At 31.2% G+C, this 26,265-nt stretch overlaps 1 long non-coding RNA gene and 1 pseudogene across 1 annotated transcript in view; both read right to left on the bottom strand.

Annotated features, from left to right (window-relative positions):
* Positions 1-26,265, bottom strand: part of LOC120613439 (uncharacterized) — a 182,419-nt gene that overhangs the window by 80,063 nt on the left and 76,091 nt on the right. The window lies entirely within an intron of this gene.
* Positions 6,615-6,733, bottom strand: LOC120613614 (uncharacterized; annotated as a pseudogene).

Genomic DNA, 26,265 nt, shown 5'->3' on the forward strand with positions numbered 1-26,265 from the left:
ATAAAAATTATAACTGCTTGTGCTAAACATTTTTAAATGAATACATGTTAGAGACAGAAGCAAGTATAAACAGGATTAAGTACAAGAGAAATAAATTCAAAGTAAATCACACGGAAGAAAAATACAGACCACACATACCAGGTGGGATGTTTGCCTTCGTACAAGTATTTTAGGACAAATTTAGAAATAGTCACACTTGACCACAGAATAAGTGCGAATCAGCACAGTGGAATTACAACTAATAAAAGAAAATATGATAAAATGACATGTGAATGGGAGAAAAATGATATGCTACAATTTCTCATTAACCCACTCTCCTCTGGAAATAATAAATTTCATTGCTTTAGAAAAAGAAAACTTAATAGAATTAATATTTTTTAATATCAGGATTAATTTTTGCCTTTTAGAAAGTTGTGAATATTACTGTGAACCTGTGTGGCTACAAATAAGAAATAAAGAACAAGATTCATGAAAATAAAAATTGTACCTAAATCATCTTAAAATCTATGTACGAAATCTTCGACTAACTTCATTTTGAAAAGAATTTATGCCTACAAATTGTAATTTGATACGAACGAGCAGAACTTTAAGGGCAAAACATTAGTTGGAATAAAAATAACTGAATTGTTAGGTAAACATGATAAGCAAACATTTGCCTCTTTCAGGATGTCACTGTATATTTTTTCTCCATTTATTCTGGATCTACTTTTTTATTCTTTAGTAGAGTTTAATATTTTTCTTCATCAACATCTTATATATTATATTCTATATAATTCTTGTTTTGGAAATAGTGTCTTATTCTTATGTTTTCCTCTGATTATTATTTTTATGCTGTAATGTTATCGATTTGTGTAAGTTATTCATATATTTAGAAACTTGGCCAAAGTTTTTTATTGTTCTATTAACTTGTTTATTGACTCTGCAGATGTCACACTATTTACAAATAAATACATTTCTTTTCATTTCTTATTCTTTTTTTGCCATTTTCTTATCTTATTATGTTTGCCAGGACCTCTATGACTGTGTTTATCAGAAACAGACTTTGTACCAAAACCTACAGGAAACATCACATTTAAATTGGAGACCAAACGACCCATTACATTTAAGAATAGAAACAAGGCAAAGATCTTTATTATTTGGTATTTTTTTGTATTAAAAAAATACTTCATGTTTATTAACTCAAGCTTAATAATTATATATTCCAATCTTCTATTCCTATTTCAATTAATTCAGTTAATGGCTATTGGTGTTCTATTTCTGCTTACACCAATTTTTACATTTTATGTTTTTTATGAAACATATGTCTGTAGTTTGTTTAACTGTATAGCTAGTAAATTTCATGTATTGTTTTTGTTTTAATCTCTGCCCCATCCTTGATATGTACAAAAATATATGGCATATATATAGATACATTTCTACATTAATTATATATTAGAGAAAGAGCAAATATAATCAAAATTAAGTTAATATTTTTCTTGCTTATTTAAACATTAATTTCAAAATACTATAAGAATACTATAAGCAGAATCATTATTCTTTTATATATATATTTATATACACACAATATATATAGATATACATGTATATTCTGTCTTTAATACCATGGAACTAATATTTATCTGAGAATGTATTTTTAAAATCAGCTCTATTGATTTTTATACTTTTATAAATTTCCATGTAGTCTTCTTCAAAGATGTATTTTATGTTTGATAAATTTGAAATCATTGCCTTTAGTTGACTAGAAGAACTTCTTCTGCAGGTCATAGAATTTCTAATTGAGTCAAATTTCTCAAAGACAAAGTACCTTCTTCTGCAGGTCATAGAATTTCTAATTGAGTCAAATTTCTCAAAGACAAAGTACCCAATAAGCACAGAGGAAACAATACTAAATGGAGAATATTATTATTTCTAATTTTCATATTAAAGCATGTAACTACTTCAACCTATTTTTTGGCCTCTATCATGAATACATTTTTGCAACATATATTTTTATGAGGCAAAATTCATTAAATAAGATTTGGAATTTATTATGATTTTGAATGTTTTGCCAAATATAGATGTTGAAAATTAGAATCCTATTTAGTTGCCTTTTATTCAAGTGTGGAATATAAACTTAATCAATAAAAATAGGAAATTCATCAAAAGGTTTTTGCCACAATATGAGGTATTCCAAATCACAATAATAAAATTTCAAAATAATACTTGTAAACTGTTCAACCTCTCATAGATTTATTTGTTCATTTTCTTATTTTTGTAGGAGTACATTTCAATGTGTTTCTTTTTGAAGTTTTGTTTTCAATAATTATAAGGCAAAGATTATGATGATAAAAAATAAAAAAGTAATAATCATAAGGCAAAAGCGTTTCCAAAACACAATTGCTGTTATGTGGCAAAGGGAGAGGACATTTATGGCTATGGTACAGGCTATCAATACCAAGTATATTTCTAATTCAACACTTTCTTAATTCAGCAAGAATACCATTGTATTATCATGCTGTGCTCCCAAGAAATTAGTATTCTTATTATTACTGCAAATAAAATTTAATATTCTGTGGTGAAACCCAAACTCAATATAATATACCTTTCAAATATTCAAAGCTTAGATTTAGTAACTTGAATTAAAACATCAAACAATTATTTGAATTAACTGTTTTTCTCTAAGTTCGAAGCCTTGTATAATAATATAAAACTGATATTTCTTACATTTTTGAAAATCTGTTAATGGAGCCAACTTATTGCCTGCTAACTCTTTACTTTTCATAATTGCGTAAAGAAAACTTGAAATAAAATTTGAACAGAATTTGGAACAGCTAATTGTTTTAAGTGAAATATCATGCCTTATATTATAACATGTAAATTCAGAAGATGTCTCACTTTCTACCATGGTATTAATATAACTACTAAATGTTGAAATAAGTGCTGATGCTTTTTTCAGCAGGTTTTTGTCTTTAGTTTTTTATGTGGTCAGTGACATCACCCCGATGATGGATATGAAATACCAACAAATTTTTGCAGGTTACATGGTCATCCTCAGCTTCCTTGAGAACTACAAATTCAGTACATAAATTGTTATTTGCTAGCAATTTTGTTTTTTGAGTCATCACTGCAAAAGTGCTTATCCTACTGGAATTGATCTATTGAACACATAGAATGAACACAAGTTGATGATGCATAGAAGATCAAAGAGACACATTCTAAACAAAGTAAGAAATGAAGATGAAATCCAATGTCCTTGTGATCATCATACATTTTCATTTTTAAGATATAAGAAAGAGGGAATTGATTAACCAATTCAATATTCCTCTCAAATATTGTTTTGTTTGGGTCCCTAAGTTTTTAAACTTGTATTTAAAACATAAAACAAGAAAGAAAAGAGAACAAAAATCTTCCAAAAAATATATCCAGGAACTGCTGGAAGGTCTCAAAGAGAAAGAAGGAAGAGAGCAGTGTCCTTTATTTGTCCTCTATAACCTCTAAATGGTGTCAAAATACTTTCATTTCAAAAACTAAATATTTTTGCCTTTTATTAAACCTGATGCTAACCATTTTGGATTGCTTAATAAGTGCTGGACCTGGCAGAATTCCTATTCCTATTGCTATAACCTACTGTGTTTTAAAAGTAAATGTTGAAATTATAGAAATAGTTGAATTAACCGTTTAATTTTTCATAAATTCACTCTACCTTTCTTTAATATCCTGTGTCCAGAATTGTGCATACAGGTGTTTAACACCATAGAAACCATCCAAATCATCCCCAATGTCATGAATGTCCCCTGGTGATTAAAAGACATATAAAAATGTAGAAGGATGGCAATTTTTAGAAACAGGATCCAACATATATCCTGGATTTATTTTTTAGAACAGCCCTATTCTCTTTATTATAATTAAATTGTACTGACACCAGGTTTTTTTTAAATTGGGTAATTCTTTTAAGAGTAAGATCTTTTTTTTTTTTTTGATGAAAGTCACGTTTAGAAAGAAGTCATTAAAAACAGCCTAGTCCCTGTAAAGCAGTTTTCAATCACTTAGCAATGAACTAAATACTAACTCTCAAAATTCAATAAATCTTTTAAAGGTTAGTTTCTATTGACCAGAATTATATATAGAGATAACTTTTGTAAGTCTTTCCTAATTAATCAAAAAAAAAATTTTACAGCTTCCCATTAGTTTCAAAAAAACATCCAGTACAGAAATGAAAGTTTGAGGAAATAAGCCATTATTCAGGTTTCAGAAAATTTAAAAACAACAACAACAATCTAGACTAATGTTTCAAAACCCTGGGAATGGTTTTAGTTTTAAATCTATATTTTATTTTAACCTTAGCCATTTGGCTAAATGCCTGTTTTCAGCTCCTCATTAGTTATAGAACTTATAATGTAATGTCCAAAATACATTTTTAAGCAATAACACATATTAACCTTTAAAATACTATACTTACAGACCCACATAATATGTTCAGGCAAAATATAGAAGAATTAGAGAATTTAGAAGAGTGACCCACATATATGCAACAAATAATCATTTGACAGAGATAGAAACTTTAAGAAAACTAGCTCTCCACCTTTGAAATAATTCTGCTTTAATTCATTTATTTATTTATTCATTGTTAAAAATAAACAAAACCAGTACTTGTAAAATACCGTGCCTTAAAGAAGGCTCAGTCAGAATAATTTTTTATATTACCATAAAAATTAAAGAAATATTGAAACTGAAGCATCACCTAGTATGACTGTTTCATATGCAAAAATTCTTTGAATAATGAGGTATTTGCCATAATTAATATTTTAGCAAAATTTCATCAATTTGACCTTGTGGCCATTGTTTGTTGATACTTTTTATTTTACCAACAAGCAATTTATACGTTAACTTTTTCCATAAAATATTTGAAGTTCTTATTAAAATAAACAAGATAAACTTTTGCCTCAATCTCTTGAAACTTATTTTCTCTTACTTTATTTCTATTAAAAAATTCCTTTTTTTATGAAGGTATATTTCAAATTATCTTCTACTTTCAGCACCCCATCTGTGTGTAAATGAAGTGTATGAATGTACAGAATTTAAATATCTTCTATTGCTTGTGTAAAATGGCATAGCGATGCAAAGGCATATTTTACATTCTGTCAAGCATTCTACAAATACTGGTTTTGTTCATTTTTAACAATGGCCATACTTTTAGAAGTGAAAATGTTATTGTCATATAAAGATTATTGACCTTCCCTTAGAAGAGTGCATGCTTTGTATTTCTGAGTTTATGAATTTGTAAACCTACATCTATATTCTTTATTCTATTTCTCTTTATGACCAGTGACGTGTGTATAAAAATTAACTAGAAAAGTTAGAAGTGAAATATGCAGCAATGGCGAAGAGCCAACCTAAGCAACCCACAAAGAGATCAAACCTATGATTTGGGGTTCATTAGCACCATGCTCAAAGCGAATGAGTTAATCATTCACAGATTAATTGGCTCAGATTACTTAGTTAACTTGTTTTTAAGTTTCTCCTAATTTAGCACCACATATGGATAAGCAATTAATAAATGTTTTCCTATGATAAAGTATTTAAGTGAAATATTTAATACTATGTAATTTTTGTTGTTCCTAAACTCATATGTTTCAAATTTGCCAAATGTTAATAGTCATACAATTATCTCATATATTTAAGTATAAATATATTCTTACTGGGAAATTCCTGGACATGAAAAGTTTAATAAAAGTTTATTACTAGTTTTATGAAAAGAAGTAGAGATAAATGTCCATTACTATGGAAAATAGACAAAACAACACCTCCCATGTTATATTGTTTCTCACTGAAAGTAATATGTACGGTCCCAAAAGATAACAGCCCTACAATATCACTAGGTAGATCATCTCATCATTGAATGAGGAAAACTAATACGATTTAGTAGGGAAGAGAGTTCACCTTTGGGGAAGAAAAAAGGGTGTTTTTATGTATTTTTAGGAAAATAATTAGAACACTCACGAGATGAGAAATAAACAACATCAAAAGAATAAATGGGAATAAGGTTCAAAATTTTTAATACATGTGCAGGAGTTCTCAGTAGGAAGAGGGGACCTAGCGACTTGGAAGATTATAGAGTAAGGGGTGAAAAAATTGTTTGAGAACTTTTTAACTGCAGGATAGTATAATATTAAATTTTAACTTATTTGCTTTCTAGTGTTATAATACAAGCTCCAATGCCATGACCTTAAACTCTGGCAAAGACTATTTTAAAGAGATCCCTTATTGAAGTGTGTGCTTGTAGAAATATCGATGACGATGAAGATGATGTTTACTTATGTTGATACGTCATTATGATTAAGTTAATGCTTAATAATAGCAATAAATAGTATTATTAAGGGCTCACTAAATGCCAGGCATTGTTTTGAATGCATTATATCATTCAATTCTCATATAACCCTTGAGGCATGTAGAATTATTTTTTTCCATTTTACAAAGAAACTTAGATATAAAAACATTAAATTACGTGTATTTTTTCCTTTAAAATTTTTATTTTATTTTTTTCACTTTTTAGGCAAGGCAACCCTTGGTTGACCTCACAGATTTCAAGGACCTTGTCAATTTACAGTCCCTTATTTATTTATTTATTTTTTACACGCCTACAGCACCTGTCTTCCTAGGTGGTCTCCCATCCAAGTACTAACCCAGGCCCGACCATGCTCAGCTTCCGAAATCAGATGGGATCCGGCTTATTCAGGGCGGCATGGCTGTAGACACCATTTTTTTTTTTTTTTTTTTTAATTTGGGAGATTCATCATCCTGCAAGTTTTGAAAAATAAAGCTTTGGTGCTGCTATAGAAAACAAAACAAAACAAAACAAAACAAAAACAAACAAACGAAAAACTCTAACTCTGCATAGGTTCAGATACTGAAAAGCAACTGAGGTTCGGCAAAAGAAATATTCCAGCCCAGGACCTTGAGTCTTCAGCATGCAATGCACAGACACAGGAACTTGTCAAAGTACCTTCACATAGCAGAGCCTTCCATTAACCAGCAGCTCTGATTTCTGCTATTTATTTTTTTACTTGGTTCCTGGATCTCAAGATGACCCATAGATCCATGGATTCTATAAACTAATAGCTAGCTAATAAATTCATTTTATGCTTTGGTTATATGACTAATGCAGTCTTGGTAAATATAAATTAAAAAGCCACAAAAGAGTACAAAGAACAGTAATTGTGCAGAAGCATACGATTGGAGATGACTATTGAAAAGTGAGCCTTTGGGATCTTAATAGATATTGTGAGAAAACCAGGGTTGATACACCACCAATACTTTCTGATATGGCCCAGTTTGTGGCCAGTGACCACTGTGATAGGCTGTAGCATGTTATGATTTTTTCAGTGCCTCTGACATGCCACTTGTTGAATATTTTAAATATCACCATTGAGTAGAAATTAAATTTCCACGGCCAATGGGATAGAACTATTTAAATAAGAGAATGTCTCTAATTGATATATAAATTACCTGCGTGAAGTCAGAAATGGGACTCATAGAAAGCATTCATCTAAAAAGAAACTGGTTACGGAGCATTTATAGTTATAATGAAAATAATGTACTAGTACAGATGAATATGGCACCTTGTGAGTGACTATTAATAATCACGATTCATTTCTTCGTATCTTCAATTATGTATGGTTGTTTCAAGACCTACTTTACCGTCTCTGAAGAACTTTGTATACCTCCAGTACGGTCTGTTGTATATTTGGTTTGAGTCAGACTGAAAGAGCAGGAAACATTTGAGGAATATTCAGAACTAGCTCATGAGTTCTTTGAGGTTAGGCACAGTTTCTCCTTGGCAGAAAATAGTGTGATTTTGCCATAGGTTTGTCTGCAAACATTGTGTTCTTGTAATCTCAAACAATTCTATAAAATTAAAGCATTTTGATTTAGAGGGTTTTATTTTTATATATATATATATATTTTATTTTATTTTATTTTATATTTATTTTATTATTTTATTTTATTTTATTTTATTTTATTATTTAGAGATCTTTTAATACCCCTTTCAAAATTTACCTTCACTCTCAAGGATATTTCTGAGACCATTTTATGGTAGTGAAACACTTGTTTCCTTCTTCGTTTTGAACTAGATCTTTGTTCTTTGATGATACTTGGTGGCTCCCAAAGCCTAAAGAAAATCACAGGGAATAAAATGGAGCTCTTCCTTTGATGCTTATCCAAGATCACGGAAAAACTATCACTCTTTTACCTAAAATTCCTTTAATTTAGTCCCTTGACTGCTAAGAGATGACAATTAAAGCATTCCAGCTCCAAAATGGAATCAAAAGGTATAAAAAAAAAAAAAAAGAAAAGAAAAGAAAAGAAATATTCTGAGAAATATTTTTTTAAGATTTCACCATGGTTGCAAATGTAACATTGTTTGTGTTTCAAAAGAAAAATAGCACAATAAAGAAGAGACATAATTTTTTGATCATTCAGGTCAAAATACTTTAGCTTGTTGTATATTTTAAGTTTTCCTGACAATTCCTGATTATAATTTTAATTCTGTATCATAAACTAGGCATACAGTAAATTTCAACTTGCTTTGCTATATAAATTCCATTTTTTTATAAACACAGAGCATTCTTAGTTTTTTCAAGTTTGGAGTATTTTAATTTAAATAATAATAAAAAATGACATGATAATACAAGTTTTCCTAGGTGAAGAGCGATTATATAATCTGTAATGCAAGAAATGAAGCATGCCAAATGGTAATTAATACCACCCTCTTTTTCTTGCAAGAATTTTGCTCTGGATAAAAGAAAAATTCCAGAATATTATTTATAATAACTTATTACTCTCACATTGATCATCAGAGTATCTGAGTTAAGCATAAACATTATAGAGAAATTATATTAAATTTTTAAAATATGGAAAAATTTATTAATATGTTGCATGGAATTATAAAATGTGTGTTCTCTGGTAGCCCCACTGCTTTGTAGTCTACATTTAGACATTGTGATGTGGCTCAGATTCTAGAAATTTTGAATAAAAAATTTGTTCTTTCTATCCAAATGGTTATTATAAAGAAAAAATAAAACAATGGATATAGTTGTGGATAAGATATATTCCCTATAAATAGTGTTACATTTAATTAATTACTGTTCTTTTTTATTAATAAAATATAGATTTTATTAAACAGAAATGAATTGTAAGATTCATATTAAGTAACGTATATGTTTGTATACATTGCCTTGCCATCATTGCTGAATATCATGCTCTGACTACTCTAGCAACTATATCAATGTTTCTCAACTTGTGAACCCCAAGACACTCCATCTGAAACACACATTTGGACCACATGAACCACAGATCTGATTATGCTTGAAGTATATGTGATAGATAGTAAAGTGTGGAGTCACTAGCAGGCTCCTACGAGTCAACCAGAGTTAAAAATCTGAATATTTTTGAATAATGCTCTGCTCTCTTTTACGAACAACTATTTCATTTTGAGAATGAAATAGCTTCAGAGTTGCTGCCAGGCCTTAGTAAAGACTAACCACTTAACTATGAACCACCAAGTTACCATGTGACCCTAGTTGGCCATCAAGAACTGAGTTATGTAGTATCATCTCTGCCATGGAAGGGATTACACTTTATTCTCACTAAACAGGTATTGATTTTGAGTATAAAATTGCATTCTCTGCCACAACGCTTCTGCCAAAACCAACAACCAGTGATATGCAAATGTTTTACACACCATCATGTTAGTCCATGCATCTTTGCCTTTGACCAAGGAACTTATTATACAGCAAAGGGAGTGAAGTTTTTATTAAATTAATAATAAAGATTTCAATCAGCCCCATATTTGTACAATTATCATAATTTTTAAGATATAAATTAAAGAGAATCTATTTTTAGGCTTCCAAATTAGCTTTAATATTTTAACATAGGAGGATATTTTTACTGGACACTGACTACATTCCTGACTTCTACCAGGATCTAGAAATAACAATAGATAAACCCTGCCCTAAAGCAACTAATAGAAAAATTTATACAAATTCCAAGAAGTAACAAAAACTATATGCAAAGTACTGAAAATAATGGGCTTCATGAAATATTTTATAATGTGTACTGTTCCATTATGTGAGTATGCCTTCAAGGCCAAACACTATTTTAGGCACTTTACCATATATTAGCTGGAAGAAAGAGCTTTCTCTCAATAAAACAATTTTAGACTTTCAGATGAAGTTAATCACTTTGTCTCTGGATCTAACATTATTTTGTTTATAAACAAACCCATACACCTTACTATTTTCCAGGCACTGACTCATGTTCCCTACAAATATTTACATTGATTTTACTCAATATCGATCAATTATTAATTTGAATTATATCAAATTACCCTGATGATTCAACTCACTGAATAATAACTGTATCCTATTTACCTCATTTATATTTTCTATTCCCTCTTCCTTCCATCAAAACATGAATGTCAGAGACATATGATGCTCTTCCATTCTGAAAATTAACATCTGAAATTTCTGAAGCAATTTTATATATCAAACTCTATCTTATTTATTCCTAATGGCATGATTCAACACAAAAAAGACAGTAATTTGAAAATTTATATTTAATACTCATATTTTTACTTGAATTCATGATCAATAATATATTCTTGGGTGGTAAAAATACACAATAAATAGAGCTAGAAAACATTGCAGGAACAAAATATATTGAAAATTATAGTTATCTTAAAATGCTCCATGTTTTTGATTAATTGTCCATCAGGACATAAGTACAAGGGTATGTGTGTGCACGCACATGTGTACAAATTTGGTTCTGGGCACTCTGTATTCTCTTATGGTTTTTCGTACATAAGTTTTTCCTAAGTTTATTATTATTATTTTTCTATTTATAGGCCAAACCTCCCCTTGGGAATAGGAGTTCAAAAGACCCCATGAAATGCAGAAAGAAAAAATTTATATGGTATATTCTTTTACCTTAAGATTTTAATATTCCACTTTAAAAAGCAGGGCATTTATTAACTTTATAAAGAATTAGAACTATTACGGTGGAGGAATGAATCGACCCTGAATGAATTAGTGTGGCTGAGGGAACTATGAAACAGACTCGAGTTAATTCTCTTGTCTAGTCACCATCTGTTCTACAGCCAACACCAAACTTAAGAAAAAATAAATAAAAAGAAAGTAAAATTGCAATAGTCAAAGAATCTCAAGAATGCTAAACTAAAAATCAAATGACTGGCATCCTAAAATCTTGTTTCTTTCTTCTAAATCTTTAAGACCAAAAACCATATGGTCCTTCTGCTTCTCCTTCTCAAGACAATTTCTCCCTTTTCTTCAGAGGGCATTCATATCTAGTGACTCCAGGTGCTGATAAAACTTTGAATTTTCAAAAATTAACTGAGATCTTACATTCGGCAAATGACATTGAACCTCAAGGAGAGCCTAGTAACAACACACTCGATCATTTATATTTTTCTGAACCCGTAGGTTTTCATCCCTCGCTCACGGGCACAGTACATGCTATACATTCTCCAGGTAAACCTGACACAAAGCAACAAATCCTGGGTGTAAGAGTTGAATTCAATGGAAGTAGACACAAACCAATTATATTTCTTAAGAAGATGATTATGGAAAAGTTAAAACTAGCATAGACATAAAGTCAAAGGGATTTTAGCAGTTAAATTAAAAACATGTTTATATTATGTTGACACATCAGTACTTCACATCTCTGAAAGTTTACATTTTCAGTCAGGGGATGTTGAAAAAATGATGAATATCTGCCTTTAAAGCCTTCTAAATATTACATTGAAATTCCCTAATTAATTCAGTATTTCAAAAACACCGACAATAAGAAGGTAAAAGACCATTCAATAAAAATGACTTGGGAAAATCGAATTGGTTCCATGTAATTGAGCAACTGGAACACATAATTTTCTGAACAAGTCATTCACAATCATTATAGTAATCCACTCCCTGCTACTCTTCCCCTTTTCTCATTCTTAGATTTAGAGTGACTAGAGAATCTAAACTAAGACAAAATAAAGTATTTTGAATGCTTCGCACTGACCCAAGTTTAAAATTTTTCCTTTAGGACCCAAATTTCCTGAATTTTGTCCTGAACTGTATCGTCCTTTTCCTTCAAATTCAACATCAGAAGACAGAAATCCTGAAATCACCTTTCCCACCCACTCGACCCATCTCCTAAGCCTGCCTCCAAGATCTAAAAAAATATATATAGGAAAAGAATAGACTCTTTGGAGCTGGAGAAAAAAATAGAATTCAAGTAGTAAATAAACATAGTGTACAGCAGGACCCTTATAAAGAATATTTTTATAATATGAAATAACAATGAATCTAAAATTTAAGTATTCATTGGTGATAAAGTAAAATGATATTCTTCAGGATATTTGTGCAGTGAAATATTATAGAGCAGTACAAATAAACAAACCACAGCTACATGTATTCATGGATAAATCTTAAAAGTTGTAGAAGAATATATAGAGCATGACATTATATTTTTATGAGATTTAAAAGTATTACAAGCACAATGGTGGCTACAAGGAAAAAATGCAATGCAATTAGGGAGAGATGTATAAAATGTTTCAGTAACATTTTAATTGTTATTTGCTTGGTTAGGTTGGATATATTATTGTTTGTGATATTACTCTACATTTTTTGTACAATGAAATAATTAATTTTTTGTGTATGCTTTTTTATTGACTTATATATTTTAATTAGTTTCAAGTATACAGTACATTGGTTAGACATCTAGACAATTCATAAAACAATCCCCCCAATTGCTATCTCCCTCCCCTGGCCCTCCACCTAGCCAATGTATTAATGCTAATTGCATTCCCTATGCCATGCTTCCCATTCCCATGACCATCCATCAGCTACTAATTTGTACTTCTTTAATCTTTCAGTCTATTCTCCCAGCTCCCCAAACTCACTCCCCTCTGTCCATCACCAAATTGTCCACTATATTTGTGGGTCCATTTTTAACTAGTTTATTCTTTTTATTCCTTAGATTCTGCATATAAGTGAAATCATATAGTGTTTCTTTTTCTCTGTCTGACTTAAATACCTTCTAGGTCCATCAAAGCAATATCTTTTTCCATCCCCTTCTTTTTAGTCTGTGTGTGTCTTTTAATCTGAAGTGAGTCTTTTGCAGGCAGCAGATGTAGGGGTCTTGTTTTCTTATCCTTTGAGCCACTCTATCTTTTGGTTGGAGCACTTAATTCTTTTCCCTTTAAGGTACTTATCGATAGAAATACTTATTATTTTTTTTAATTTTAGTTGAAATAATTAATTTTTAAAATAGAAAATACAACCACAATTAGATCAATTAAATGCTGGGATTTAATTAAAACATATGCTGGGATGTGCCTGCAACTTCTGGAACTTGGCTAATGATGGAGACAGACAAATGAAAGATTCTTTGTATGATAATTGAATATTAGAATCTCAAGGCCCAGCCGGTATAATATTTCTATCTTGTTAACATTCTTTGAAATGAATTATTGTCTTTTCTATTATCTTATTTGGTTTAATTACCCAGTGAATCTGTTAGTCTCAGATTCTTATATCAAAAATGCTAAAGCAATATATAACAATATATTTTTCATTCATAAAAAATAAGCTCCCTAACTTCTTGAAATCATAGTTTCACTATTCTTACAGAATTAAATTCCAACACCTTGAAGGTGAAGTCCTTCTTTTCATGGTCCAAGGTGATGGCTATAACACAAATAATCACATCCACATTCTGATCCAGAGAAGAAAAACGGGGAAATGATTTAAGGACATTTTTCAGAGTGTGCAAGCAGTATTTCTACTTATATCTCTGTGGAAATTTTTGTCACATGACCATATAAACTTCCAAGGGACCCTGAGAAGTATATTCCTTAAACTGAACGTATTGGCACAAAAATGAGGTGAGAGTAGAATGGGACAGATAGCTGCAGCCTCAGACAAAACCACCAAGCAGTATTCCTCCATGTGTTCTAGTTATCTATTGCTTCATAATAAACCACCTAAAATTAATGAATCAAAGCAATAATTCTCTCTTCACATTCAAGATTCATGGGCCAAAAATTTGTACTGGACTCAACTGAGTGATTCTTCTGCTGCTGAGTTCAGCTGGGGTCTGTAAGTATTCAGCTGGCAGGTGGGCTAGTCTGGAGGGTCCAAAGACTTTCTTCACATCTGAAACTTTGATAGGCATGATTCAAAGGTTGGGCTGAGTTGGTCCACTCTCCCTCTCTATGTATTTTCATAGGTTTTTCACATTCTCTCTCCAATGCACATTTTCTCTTACATGATAACTTAGACATCAAGAGTGAGTATTCTAAGAAAAAGAAAGTGGAAACTGCCAGCCTCTTAAGAATCAGGCCTTGAAACTTGCACAATATTCCTTCAGATGTGAGAAGGAAAATGAGATATAGATGCCAGCTCTTGACAGAAGCATTGTCAAAGAATGAGTGACCATCTTATATCTATCACTCTAGATAATAAAGTAATAAAATAGATGTCCTTTCAGCAATGAGTGAACCCTTTTGGTATGTATTTAACTAAAGAAGATTATATAGTTTATGGAGATTATATAGTTTACTTTTTCAGTTTTTTTTTTTTAACTTACTCATAACATCTGAATCATTTTGCTCAAATTGTCAAAAAAAAAAAAAAATCTGTCTTAAGAATATCCTGGAGAATTTTTCCTAGATATAGATTACATATAAAGAACTAAGTTATTGTAACTACACTGTAGAATTTTTTTTTTTTTACATATAATTTAAATTCTAAGTTCTGGAAGTAATTACCAACTTGGAAAACTATTTATAGTTTTTTTTTTAGTGCAAATAGTTGGAATCTTCTTTTTGAGTCAGTCTGCGTAAAAAATCCTAATGTTACACCTTTCGTAACATAGTTTAAATACCAAGCAACTGTATATTTAGGTGTGTGTAAGTGTGTGTGTGTGTGTGTGTGTGTGTGTGTTTTCTATTTTAGTAAGAAATTAATGTAAAAGGACAGATCAGTGGTCCCACATCGGTTTTCTGTTAATTGTAAGGAATTTGATTTTCTTTTTCTTCTGGGATGAAAATAAAATTTTGAACTTCTAATTTGGTGTTAGATGCAAAAAACAAAATAACCTCAAAATGAACACAAAATGCTTACCAAGTGTTATCCTAGACCATTGTAGTTCCAGAAACACTCCATAAACTATATAATCTTCTTTAGTTAAATACATACCAAAAGGGTTCACTCTTTGCTGAAAGGACATCTATTTTATTACTTTGTAATTACTTTGTATTACTTTGTGAGTAATAAAATAAGAAAGGGGCTCTTCTGAAAGTTTTATTTGGAAATCCTAAATTTATTTTTAAACCTTCAAATTTTTAATTGGAGATCATATGTGCTCGTAAAGGCTGTCTATCCATTATTCCATTTTTCTTAAACTTTATTTTGAAATGGTTTTAGACTTACAGAAAGATTTAAGATATTACAAATAATTTTCATATATCCTTATCCAATGTCCCTAAATACTAATATCTTATTAAATCATAGTACAGTTATCAAGACCCAGATAATTAACCATATTAAGATATAATTAAACTACAAACTCCATTCAACTTTTTTCATTTGTCCCACTTATGTCCTGTCTCTGGTCCAGGAGTCAATCGAAATCTTATATTGCATTTTGTCATCAGCGCTCCTTAAAATCCTCCAAATCTGTGGTAATTCATAGCCTTTTTGTTTTTCATGTTCTTGATACTTTGGAAAAATAGTGGCCAGTAATGTTGTATATTGTCCTTTGTTTGGGTTTGTCTGATATTTCATCATGTTTATATTTAAGTTGCATTTTTTTCACAAAAATACCACAGAAGTGGATCTGTGCTTTCTTCAGTTCATCATGTTAAAGGGAACATGATATCTATATGTCTCATTACTGCTGATGGTAACCGAAAACTTCAGTGAGGTGATATTCACCAGATTTCTTCACTGTAAAGTTAGTTTTTTCTTTATAAAGTATTTTGTGCGGAGACACTTTGATAATATCAAATATCCTGTTTCTCATTATACTTTTACCACAAATTTTGGCATCCACTGATGATTCTTTCCTGCAAAAATTATTATCATGACATATACCAAAAAACGGTGTTCTACTTCCATCATTTTTTATGATGCATTAATTGGAAATGCTACTAATTAAAACGATTCTGGATTTTATTTTCTACTCTCCTGTGGCTTGATGATAACAATTAACAGTACTGTGAAAAAGCTATTTTCAGTTTTAGGTTTTGTTTCCACTCTGTTTTACAGTGGCTGTTAGCATTACTTTGATTTATCTGTGATTAAGGCCACTCATAGGAAAATAAATTAAGGATATTTCACCTTCTCCCTATCTATCTTTTCTTCTTTGCCTCTACATCTTTAAATATTTTAAATTATACTTCTTTTATATTTTCTACTTCTTGCACCTTACTCCATCATCTCTCTCAGGCAGAAGATATTAGCCATAATATAAGGACCTTGGATGTAATATCATTTGAAGTAAAACAAACTAATTAACAGAAGAGAAGAAAATAGTATTTTATTTTGGTTTTATTTCCTCAGTCAGAAAATTAACACATTAAGGAAATGAGAGAAAGCTTCTTGATAAGGCAAGAAGTAGCAATAATGTGGTTCTTTTTGCTTCTACAGCATCTAGAAAGACAAGTTGGAAGCGAAATTCAAACAAACTAAGGGACTAGTAGGAAAGGAATTAAGTAAACAAGTTCTAAACAGAGAGTAACTGTTCCCCCAAGGGTTTTAAAACAGAAGAATTTTAACTGGATCTTGAAATAAATGTTTCTGACATTGTTTGAACAAAAGGAGACGCAGCCCTCTGGCTACAGATACAATATTCTCAGGAGACTGGGATGTGTCACTTTGGAATTCCACAAACAAGAGCAAAGCGAGGCTGAGAAGGTTGTAAAGATGAATGTCTTAGACGATTACTAAGGATCAAGGGATAGGAGTAGTTGAAGAATGATTTCAATTAAAAAAAAAAAAGCCCTATAAATTAAGTTTATTCTCCTCTGAAAGATAGTTAAGGAAGTATATTATATTACATGATGGTATTGCAAGAGTCAAGTTCCTCTCAAAGGAGAAAACAAACATTTTAAAAAGTATACTTTCTGTGCTGTCGTTTTACCATGGGTAGATGATAGGAAACATTTATTTTGTAATCTCTCTGATAAAGCTAAATAGCCCAATAAACTGAGTCACAACCGAAACCTTGGTCCCATCCTTAACCTTTACATACCTCTGGTCCTTCATCTGCACAATCTAAACAGCAGACGACTTGCACATTAACTAGTCTATGTACAAAGTGCTCCAGGCTACCAAGATAAAGCTTCATTCCAATCACAGGGATGGTGGCAAACAGGAAGTCACTGCTAATGTCTTTCGCTGTTCAAGTGTCTTTGAGCCCACTAGACTAGCTCTGACTCATCCTATTAAAGAAACCAGGGAACAACACAAGAAAGAAAGGGAGGCTTTGTATCGTGCTGTTAAACCACTGTGCATTTTAAATCAGTGTTCCAGAACACTATATCCTACTTCTTAAATATTCCGTCATGCACTAGTTTAACAATAACTCTCACATTATTCCTCCTTCAACATGCTGAGACTTCTTATCCAGACGGAACAGTTTTATGATTAAGAGAGTACTGGTAAGCCCTGAGCAAACAAGTTTACACTCCAAAAAAAGACTGTTTGAGACTTTGGTCATCAAACTTAACAATAGTGCCTACTACATGCAGTTATTTTTCTGAGTTTTTATTCTGTGCAAATTATCTCATGTAATATTTAAAAAAAATTAAGTAGGCATAATTGAGATTCCATTTTTATGAAAAATAAAAGCGAGGCACAGAAGTTAAGCAACTTGTGTCAGGTTATATAGTTGGTATGGAAACCAGGATGTAGATCATTAGGTATAACATAATTTAATTAACCCTAGTAGATTACTGCCAATTTCCATTTGATATAATTTTTTATTAAAAAATTAGACATTTTTCTCTACCATCGATAAGCCTCATTTATGATAGAAAACACATGTGCTCGATTCAGTTTCTTTAAATATTTGTCACTGGATCACTTATATTCATAGTAAGGTAGGTACCATTGTAAAATCCAGTCTAAAGTCATTTTTGAAAGGAAAAAGAAAAATGCTATTTAATAAATAACAAAACCCCCAAAAATATGAGATGGGGCTAGGTCTGAATGGAGAGGAAGAGGGCAGGAGACAGATGGTGGTGTACTGCTGCCCAGAAGGAGGTTAGCGATGATGATAAGACATGGTTATGAGAGGTGATAACTACAGTGACAGTGAGCTGGACTGATAAACTACAATATTTGTGCATTATGTTCTTTTTGCTTTGTACTCATGACTTGTTCTGCAGTGATACATGATTTCAAAATATCTTTTTTTCTAATTATATTATTACTACATGTTCAATGAAAAAAATTAGATACATGACACCACGCATAGGCACACACCCACAAAGTCTGTCAGTGATAACCTCAACACACAGACCCAGAATAGCCAACTTCTATGTATTCTGTCTATCTCAATGGTCATTGGATTTATGTACTTGGAGCCCCAGAGATAAAATCTGGGGTAAACTTTTGTACATTGGAGTTATTCGTTCCCAGTCAATAACTAAAGCTATCTTAAAAGAGATATCTATTGAGAAAAAAGGGAAACAAGACCAAGTCTTGAGGAATTCCATCTTCTACAGACTGGTAGAGAAATATGAGTTGGTGAAAGAAAGTGAGAGTGAGAAGACTGGAAGAGTGTGGTTTCAAAAATAAACCAAAAGATTTCTGGCTCTACCAACAGCTACGTGTGAGACACTGGGCAACAAACTTAATCTTTCTAATCATTAATTTTCTCATCTACGTCTCCTCCACAGAGCTGTGGTGAGGACTTGAATGATGTAACGCTGTAAAGCCTTTAGCTCTGGGCTTTTCTCTGGTAAACAATTGCTCTGTGCCTGTTACCACCATCATCATCCTTGTCATCATCGTCGTCGTCGTCATTGTCGTCATCATCATCATCATCATCATCATCATCATGCTGTTATCTTTACCACCATCTGTGTCATCAGTAGTACTTTTAGTGTGTGATGCAGCACTAGAGCTGTGGTTGCAGCGCTCTCATAGCTCTGCAGCAACTCCTAGGGTAAGAATACTTTCGCTGCTTGGGCCCTTTGCTCACTGTGTCCTTTTTCAGATGATGGGAATTTCTTGCAAGAGAATATGCAGGTATCAGTTATAGCTCAGCATCGTTTTGTTTGTTTGTTTGTTTTTTCTTCTTTTACACAGAGATGAGGGGAGGCCAGTAAGGAAGGTGATACAGATTATAAAACACACACAAATAAATCAGATACTAAAATGTCCCTTTGTGAAAATGATATAGATATAAGGCAAACTGAGAGAAAATTTATCAGAATTTCAGGTTCAGAAAGATCTGAAAAAATATAGTTTTGCTTCTGAAAAAGTTTAGAATTATCTGAATTATTATTGAAATTAATAATCATTCTTAGGTACTTATAAATGCCTAAGAATAAGTAGTTTGACTGCTTAACTTTCTCTTCATTCTTTTATGGTTAGATGAACTACTGAAAATATTTAAAAACGAGATTTCGCTGAGAGAATAATTATTATTTCTCATTCAACATTTGGTTTTAGTACAAATAAAGCACCAATGAGGAAATAAAATTATGGATTCATATAACAATAAAAGTTATGTTTTTCTTCATGTATATCTCTATCATTAAGAGATAACCTTGATCAATAATATAAATTTTTTTAATGTGATTTTAATTTTTTAAAAAATAGAATGGTTCAGCCTTTAGCAGTAAAGCATAAAAGATTTTAACTATTCTTTAAAAAAAAAAAATTTATGAGTTTATTTGAGCCAAACTGACAACATATGCCAGAGAGCCAGATCTCAAATGCTCCCTTAACTACTCTTAAAAGCTAAAATTTCTGATTATAGGCAAAATGTTGTTTGAAATTGAGTTGTTAATTTCTCCTAACAATAATTAACATTCTCTCTAAGTAATCTCAAAATTGTTTCTGCGGATAACATATACCTTTTTGTCATATTCATTTGTCGCTGTATAATTGAAAAGTTAATCTTCCTAATTATTTTATATGCAGTGAATAGTAAGTTGATTACTTACAAATGCAATGAACTGCTGATTCCTTATCAGACTTTCTTAATGAAATCCAGGTGGGAGTGGATCTTTTAATATATGTTATTATGCATAGCATTTTCCACAAGAGAGTTTTTCAACAGAAAAAATAGTACTTATATATTTTACCACTTGGCTTTTATGTATTATAAGTAATAAAAAGTAAGAGAAAACTTCTTGCGGTATGTATAAACTCAAACCTATTAAAATAGCCATCTGCCCAAGTCAAGGCTTTGTATACAATAATATAAAGACAAGAGGTCTACTACATATCACTTCTAACCTTGTCTTCAAACTGCAATTTGTCATATGCATTTCTACTCCAAAAAATAGTAGGATTTGGAAAACTTCAGCACCAAATAAAAATACTATGAAGACCAGAGAGCTGTCTTTACCTTCCTCTTTGCAGGTAACTCATTCATTCGATTTTATGCTTTGAAAAGTATAAAGGTAAACTGCATAAAACAATTCATGTCGAATTAGATTTGGATGAGACAACATAAAACAGAGGGTAAAATTTTTCTTTAAAGGTCAGATTTCTGCATTACTATTGCTTCATAAGTGTTCTTGATTTCTTGCTTCGCTCTTAAAAAAAAAACCTGAAACTCATACTGAAGCAAGGTGGCTGTGATTTACGCAAAAAAGATGACAGCAAAGAAATTAACAAATAAAAGTCCTTGGCTCTAAATCAGAAGCGAGGCAAGTTACATTTACATTACATAAGTGCATGTATACATTTCAAGTTTATATAAAATTTATAAAACACGCATGGATACATTTTTTATGCTTCCCACTTTAACTGGCTTTTTAAATTAACTGATGACTTTTCTAGTCTGATAGTATTAAATAAGACAGTCAATAAAATTCATTGCTGGCAAAATCGAAGTGAGGCAGACAGCCTCATACATTATGAAAAATTATAAATTGGCGAAAGTTTTATAGAAAACAAGGTGACTTTAAAAATTTAGTGTTTTGATCACTTTTATGAATCTCTCCTAAGGAAAGTATTCTTTAAAATTTAGAAAAAGGCCTTTCTGTAACAGTTTAAAATCAATTATGTATATAACATAACAAACTATTGGAATCAATGATGGTGATGATGGTCACATGCACAGTGATATATCCATATGATAAAATTGTATGGAGCCATGGAAATAAACTAAACATTTAAAAACAGAAAAAATGTCCTAAAATGATGATAAGTGTACAACAGAGGGAATACAGTCAATAATATTATAATAACTGGTATGGTGTCATGTTGGTACTAGACATATCAGGGTAATCACTTCATAAGTTAATAAACATCTAGTCACTATATTAAATACCTGAAACTAATATAATATTACATATATCAACTGTAATTGAAAAAAATTTAAAAATTAGAAGTAATAGGGTATGTTACCAATCTGCATATAGAAAATTATTCTAACAAACAAAAATAAGTGGGAGAAACTACATCAAAATGTATTGTGAATGTCAGATGAATTTCTTTTACTTCTTATAAGCTTTCCAAATTTTATAAGTATATATTTTGAATTAGCAAGAAATAAAAATTTTAAAACTATTTCATAATAAAATTTTCTGAAAAACCAGATTTATAACTTTACATAAACGAATAATTAGATACTTTTTTTCTTGATTTTAAAATTTTTCTCAATTTGGGAAAAAACTACATTGAGACGTATGAGAGTGAGGCAGATTTTCTGAAAAATAATTCTTATTCTCTATGGGACCTTGTCTCTGTAAGCATAATTAAAATGTTCTAGAATAGAAAAAAATATATGTCAAAATTTTGTTCCAGGGACACATGATAAAGATTAAGGACAGAGAAAGTATTTAAGAGATATTCCAAGACAAATATATTTTCAATAATAAGTATCTCAGCTTTCTCTTTCGTAAAAATTAGGGATTTTGATGGATGACCTTTATGCTCTTTCAGTTCCAACAGATTATGCTTCTTTGGTATTATTTCCAAAAATATTAATCTGTTCCCAAATTTACCTTTGCACAAATAATCTCTCTTGATTTCTTGCTATGGGATAGAGGAAGTTAAAAATTTCCTTGCCTTATATATCTTATCTCATATATGCCTATATATCTCAGTTGCACAAAAATTTCCTCTGTGGTCCACAGTCCACTTCCAAATTGCTTGGTCTCAGCTTTCAGAGACTCTTACGTCTACAGGAAGTGGAATTATTCTTTACGAATCACTTGTTTAAGCTTTGAGAAACTATCCTTTTGACTTCAAACAGCATAATTTGATTCTTGCTGTTTTATTTTGTTTTGTTTTCCTTCAGACATTGGAGCATATTTCCCTCGTTTAAATTGCTTTGCAGTCCGGTCATTAATTGGTGAATTGACTCAACATGTGTTTCATATAAAGTTGCCAGCTTCCTCGGGTGTTATATGACAGCCTCCTTGAAAGCTGAAGACAAGGTGCTTGCATTTTGTCTAAAAAAAAAGACATAATTTTAACTAACGTAAATTTACAGTAGCCAAGGTTACAGATAATAGAGAACTCTGCAATTCCAGGATGGAAGAACAGTCATAAAGGACAACTTGCAAGGGTAAAATATATTAATGTCAGTAACAGGATGTGAGAACATGCCATATACACATCTGGGAAGCTTCAGGAGTAAGAGAAGGAAAAGACCAGGAAACAGAAGCTGATTAAATATTGCATTGCTCTCAATAGGCAAATCAAATTAAAAACAATCTTGAAGTCTTGAGTAAAATAAATAGAATCACACTCTATAAAGTAAGAAGTGATTCTGTAGCCGAGAGAAGCTTCCTGTAGCTGCGTAAGTTTTATGTGAGGTCCCTGAATCCTCTTTAACAAATGTTTCCTTCTGGACTGTTTTCAAGGTCTTTTTATTTTATTTTATTTTATTTTATTTTATTTTATTTTATTTTATTTTATTTTATTTTATTTTATTTTATTTTATTTATTTTATTGTTTTATATTATATTAGGTTATTTTATTTTATTTTATTTTATATTTTATTATTTTATTTTATTTTTTAAATCAGCACATAGACCCAAAAGATAGGATTTATAGGGAGAGATACGAATAGAGGATAGGGTTATAATAAACTTAGATGTACCTAAAAATGAAGTGCTTTTACCTCTTTTCATCTATTCTTTTTTTTTTTTTAATTCTTTAGTAAAAGAATGAAAGCATGGAAAAGAGAATAGAATTGAATATATGCACAAGGAGATAAATCGAAGATGAAAAATTAAAGAAGTAATTGAGAGACATGATGTTTTTCTTATAAATTCAAGGAAATATTTGCATAAATATTTACAAAAATAACTCTCATATCCTGGTTTGTTCAAGATGCTTCACCTCCAATCAAGAAGAAACAATTTAAAGAGTTTCATTATAAGACATAACGATTTTTTTTGCAATATATTTGGAAGTGCTTAAATGATTGTTGATGGTAATGATAAAGTCTGCAACCCTGAATTAACATACCCCACATATTAAGTTGCTTCAGCAAGTGTGATGGTGCTTTAGAGTAAGTAAAGAACTATGATAGTCTTATATAACTATGATAGGGGGACACTTTCATCTTTACATGAATTTGAAAATTTTGACTATTATATTAGTCTAGACACTTTAATTGCCGAAGTGAAATTCTGGGGAAAACCAAAGAAATTTTTATATCCTGAAAATGACCAGAAAATTCATGGGACTTTTGTGTTTTATCCAAGGAGAAAGAAAAACTAGAAGAGGTTTGAACAGGTAGTAAGAGATAATAATTAAATTTTCTAATATACTATGGGACCTTTGTTCAATGTAAATTTCAAAGCAAATTAATCATTTCAGATTTTGTAAATGTAATACAGTAACAATGAACATCAATAATAAACAATCAAACACAAACACTGAAGTTAACAAAGATTCTCCAATAGAGTTTGAAAGAATTCTAAGGCCAGGGATGAGTACTGGGGGCTTGTGGTCCAGCAGAAACCACAGCAGAGGGAGCAGCGCATCCTGGCAACACTTCTGAAAGTGTTCCTATGGCAGAATCTGTGCTAAGTGGGAAAAATGCAAGGAGAATAGTTACTCTCAAATTGTTGTAAAAAAAGGCTATTTCCAGGTAAAAAGTGAAGATGCTATTGTGATTGTCTTTTGGTTATCATATGAAACATTTAAAATTATTCCCTTTGGAAAAAATGAGAAGTTGCTGACTACAAATGTGGCTGTCACCATCTTCCTCATGAAAAATTCCCCAGAAACCATTAAATAGTCAAGAGAACTTATGGCTAAATCTAAACTTCTTCAACAAAGCCTTTATATTGGCATGACAGATTTGGAATTTCAGCCAGAATCAATTTCAACATTCATTATTAGGAAAGCATACAATTTTCACTGTGAGTACAAAAAGATAGAAAAATCATTAGTTAGGTAAAAAGATGCTTTGTGTTTAAAATATAATTTCCTTTAAAGCATGAGAATATGTCAAAGGAGAGAGAGAGAGAGAGAAAAGAGAAAGAGACAGAGACAGAAACAGAGACAGACAGAAGTGAATGTAACTTCTTAAAATATTATGGAAAGATGTGAAATCTAAGACTTAGACATGACTGGCTTCATAAAACATAAACAAAAAGATTAATGAATAAAATCTGTCATGGGAGCAATGATAACTGACTGGATACTGCAGAAATTTATGTTAATAAATTAGAAAATCTGAAAATGTTCCAATAGGATGCAGATTGCACTCTAATAATTTGAGGAGGGTATGTTTTCCAAAGGATTATTTAACAAAGTGTGGGAATAGATGAATTCCAAAGCACAGAGTATTCACCTGGGGCTTAGAGGCAGCCACAGTCCCACTAAACTTGAAAGGACATGTATAGTCATCCTTCTACTCACTCTCCTCCTGACTCCCTCATATGTCCCACCTACTAAGCATATACGTACAAACTATAAGAGCCCAATTTATAATCGTGTTTCTTTTCAATAATCAACCAGGAAGATTCTGGATCAATGGAATCAGAAGGTTGTGTGAAGTAAACGGTTCCGTGGAGCCCCACCACCCCTCAAACTACACTGAGCACATCATGACTCTGTCCATTTTGCAAACAACTCTGAGTAAATCCACACTGACACTTCTATTATAAAACGATGTTCTCCTGGAACTACACTAAGGAGAGGGAGAGTATTAAAGTTCTAGCTCTTGTTGGTAATTCTGATGAATGCCATAGTATCAACTGTTAGAATGCTGTTCACTTTAAGCCAACATAGTCTTTCTTAGAAGTAGCAAATTGAAAGACTGTGCCAATGAGAGACCAGTTTGGAGGGACATAGAGAGGGTACCAGTGTTCAGATTCAAGAACTGAGGATGCCAGGAGTTCCACTATGAAATTCTCCTAATATCTAACTAGTTTGAACAATGGACCATTTTTCCAGGTCAGTTTAAATTATTTTGTCAAACCTATAACAAATTCCTTTTCACTCCAAATCATACAATCAGTGGTAGAGAAAAAAAAAAAAAATGGAAGCATTTTAAGTCAAAATATTTAGGGGATTTAGAAAATGCAGTATGTAAATATGTCTAAAAAGTACAATAAAGATTTTGAAGAGAAGGTAAAATAAGAGAACAAAGTTATTTTAAAAAGTGGAGAGAGATTTCTATAACTCTTTAATTTCTAATCTGTGTAACTGATCCAGATGTACTTTTTATCAGATATGGCCTTTTATTTCTACTTTCCTCTCTAAAATATCTGTCTCAAATGTCATTCCTTCTGGGGAGCTATCCTCACTACTCTTCATGCCACCTCCAATAGCAGAATTAACTGTTTTTACTTTTGTATTCCTTATGATTTCCAACTTCTTCTTTCTTGTTCTCATTTAACCATCGTTAAGCACTTTCTTGTGGTCAGTATAAGTTGAGGATACACAAAGAAATGTTACAACCCCTCATTTAAAATTTTCATCTTGTGGGAAGAAAACACATAATAAAACTAATTTGATTGGTACTCTGATAGGTAACAAGATGCTTTGACAGTTCTCCCCTTCCACCCTG

The sequence above is a fragment of the Pteropus medius genome, unplaced genomic scaffold (genome assembly GCF_902729225.1).
Source record: "Pteropus medius unplaced genomic scaffold, Ma_sr-lr_union100, whole genome shotgun sequence".
In the NCBI taxonomy this organism is placed as follows: Eukaryota; Metazoa; Chordata; class Mammalia; order Chiroptera; family Pteropodidae; genus Pteropus; species Pteropus medius.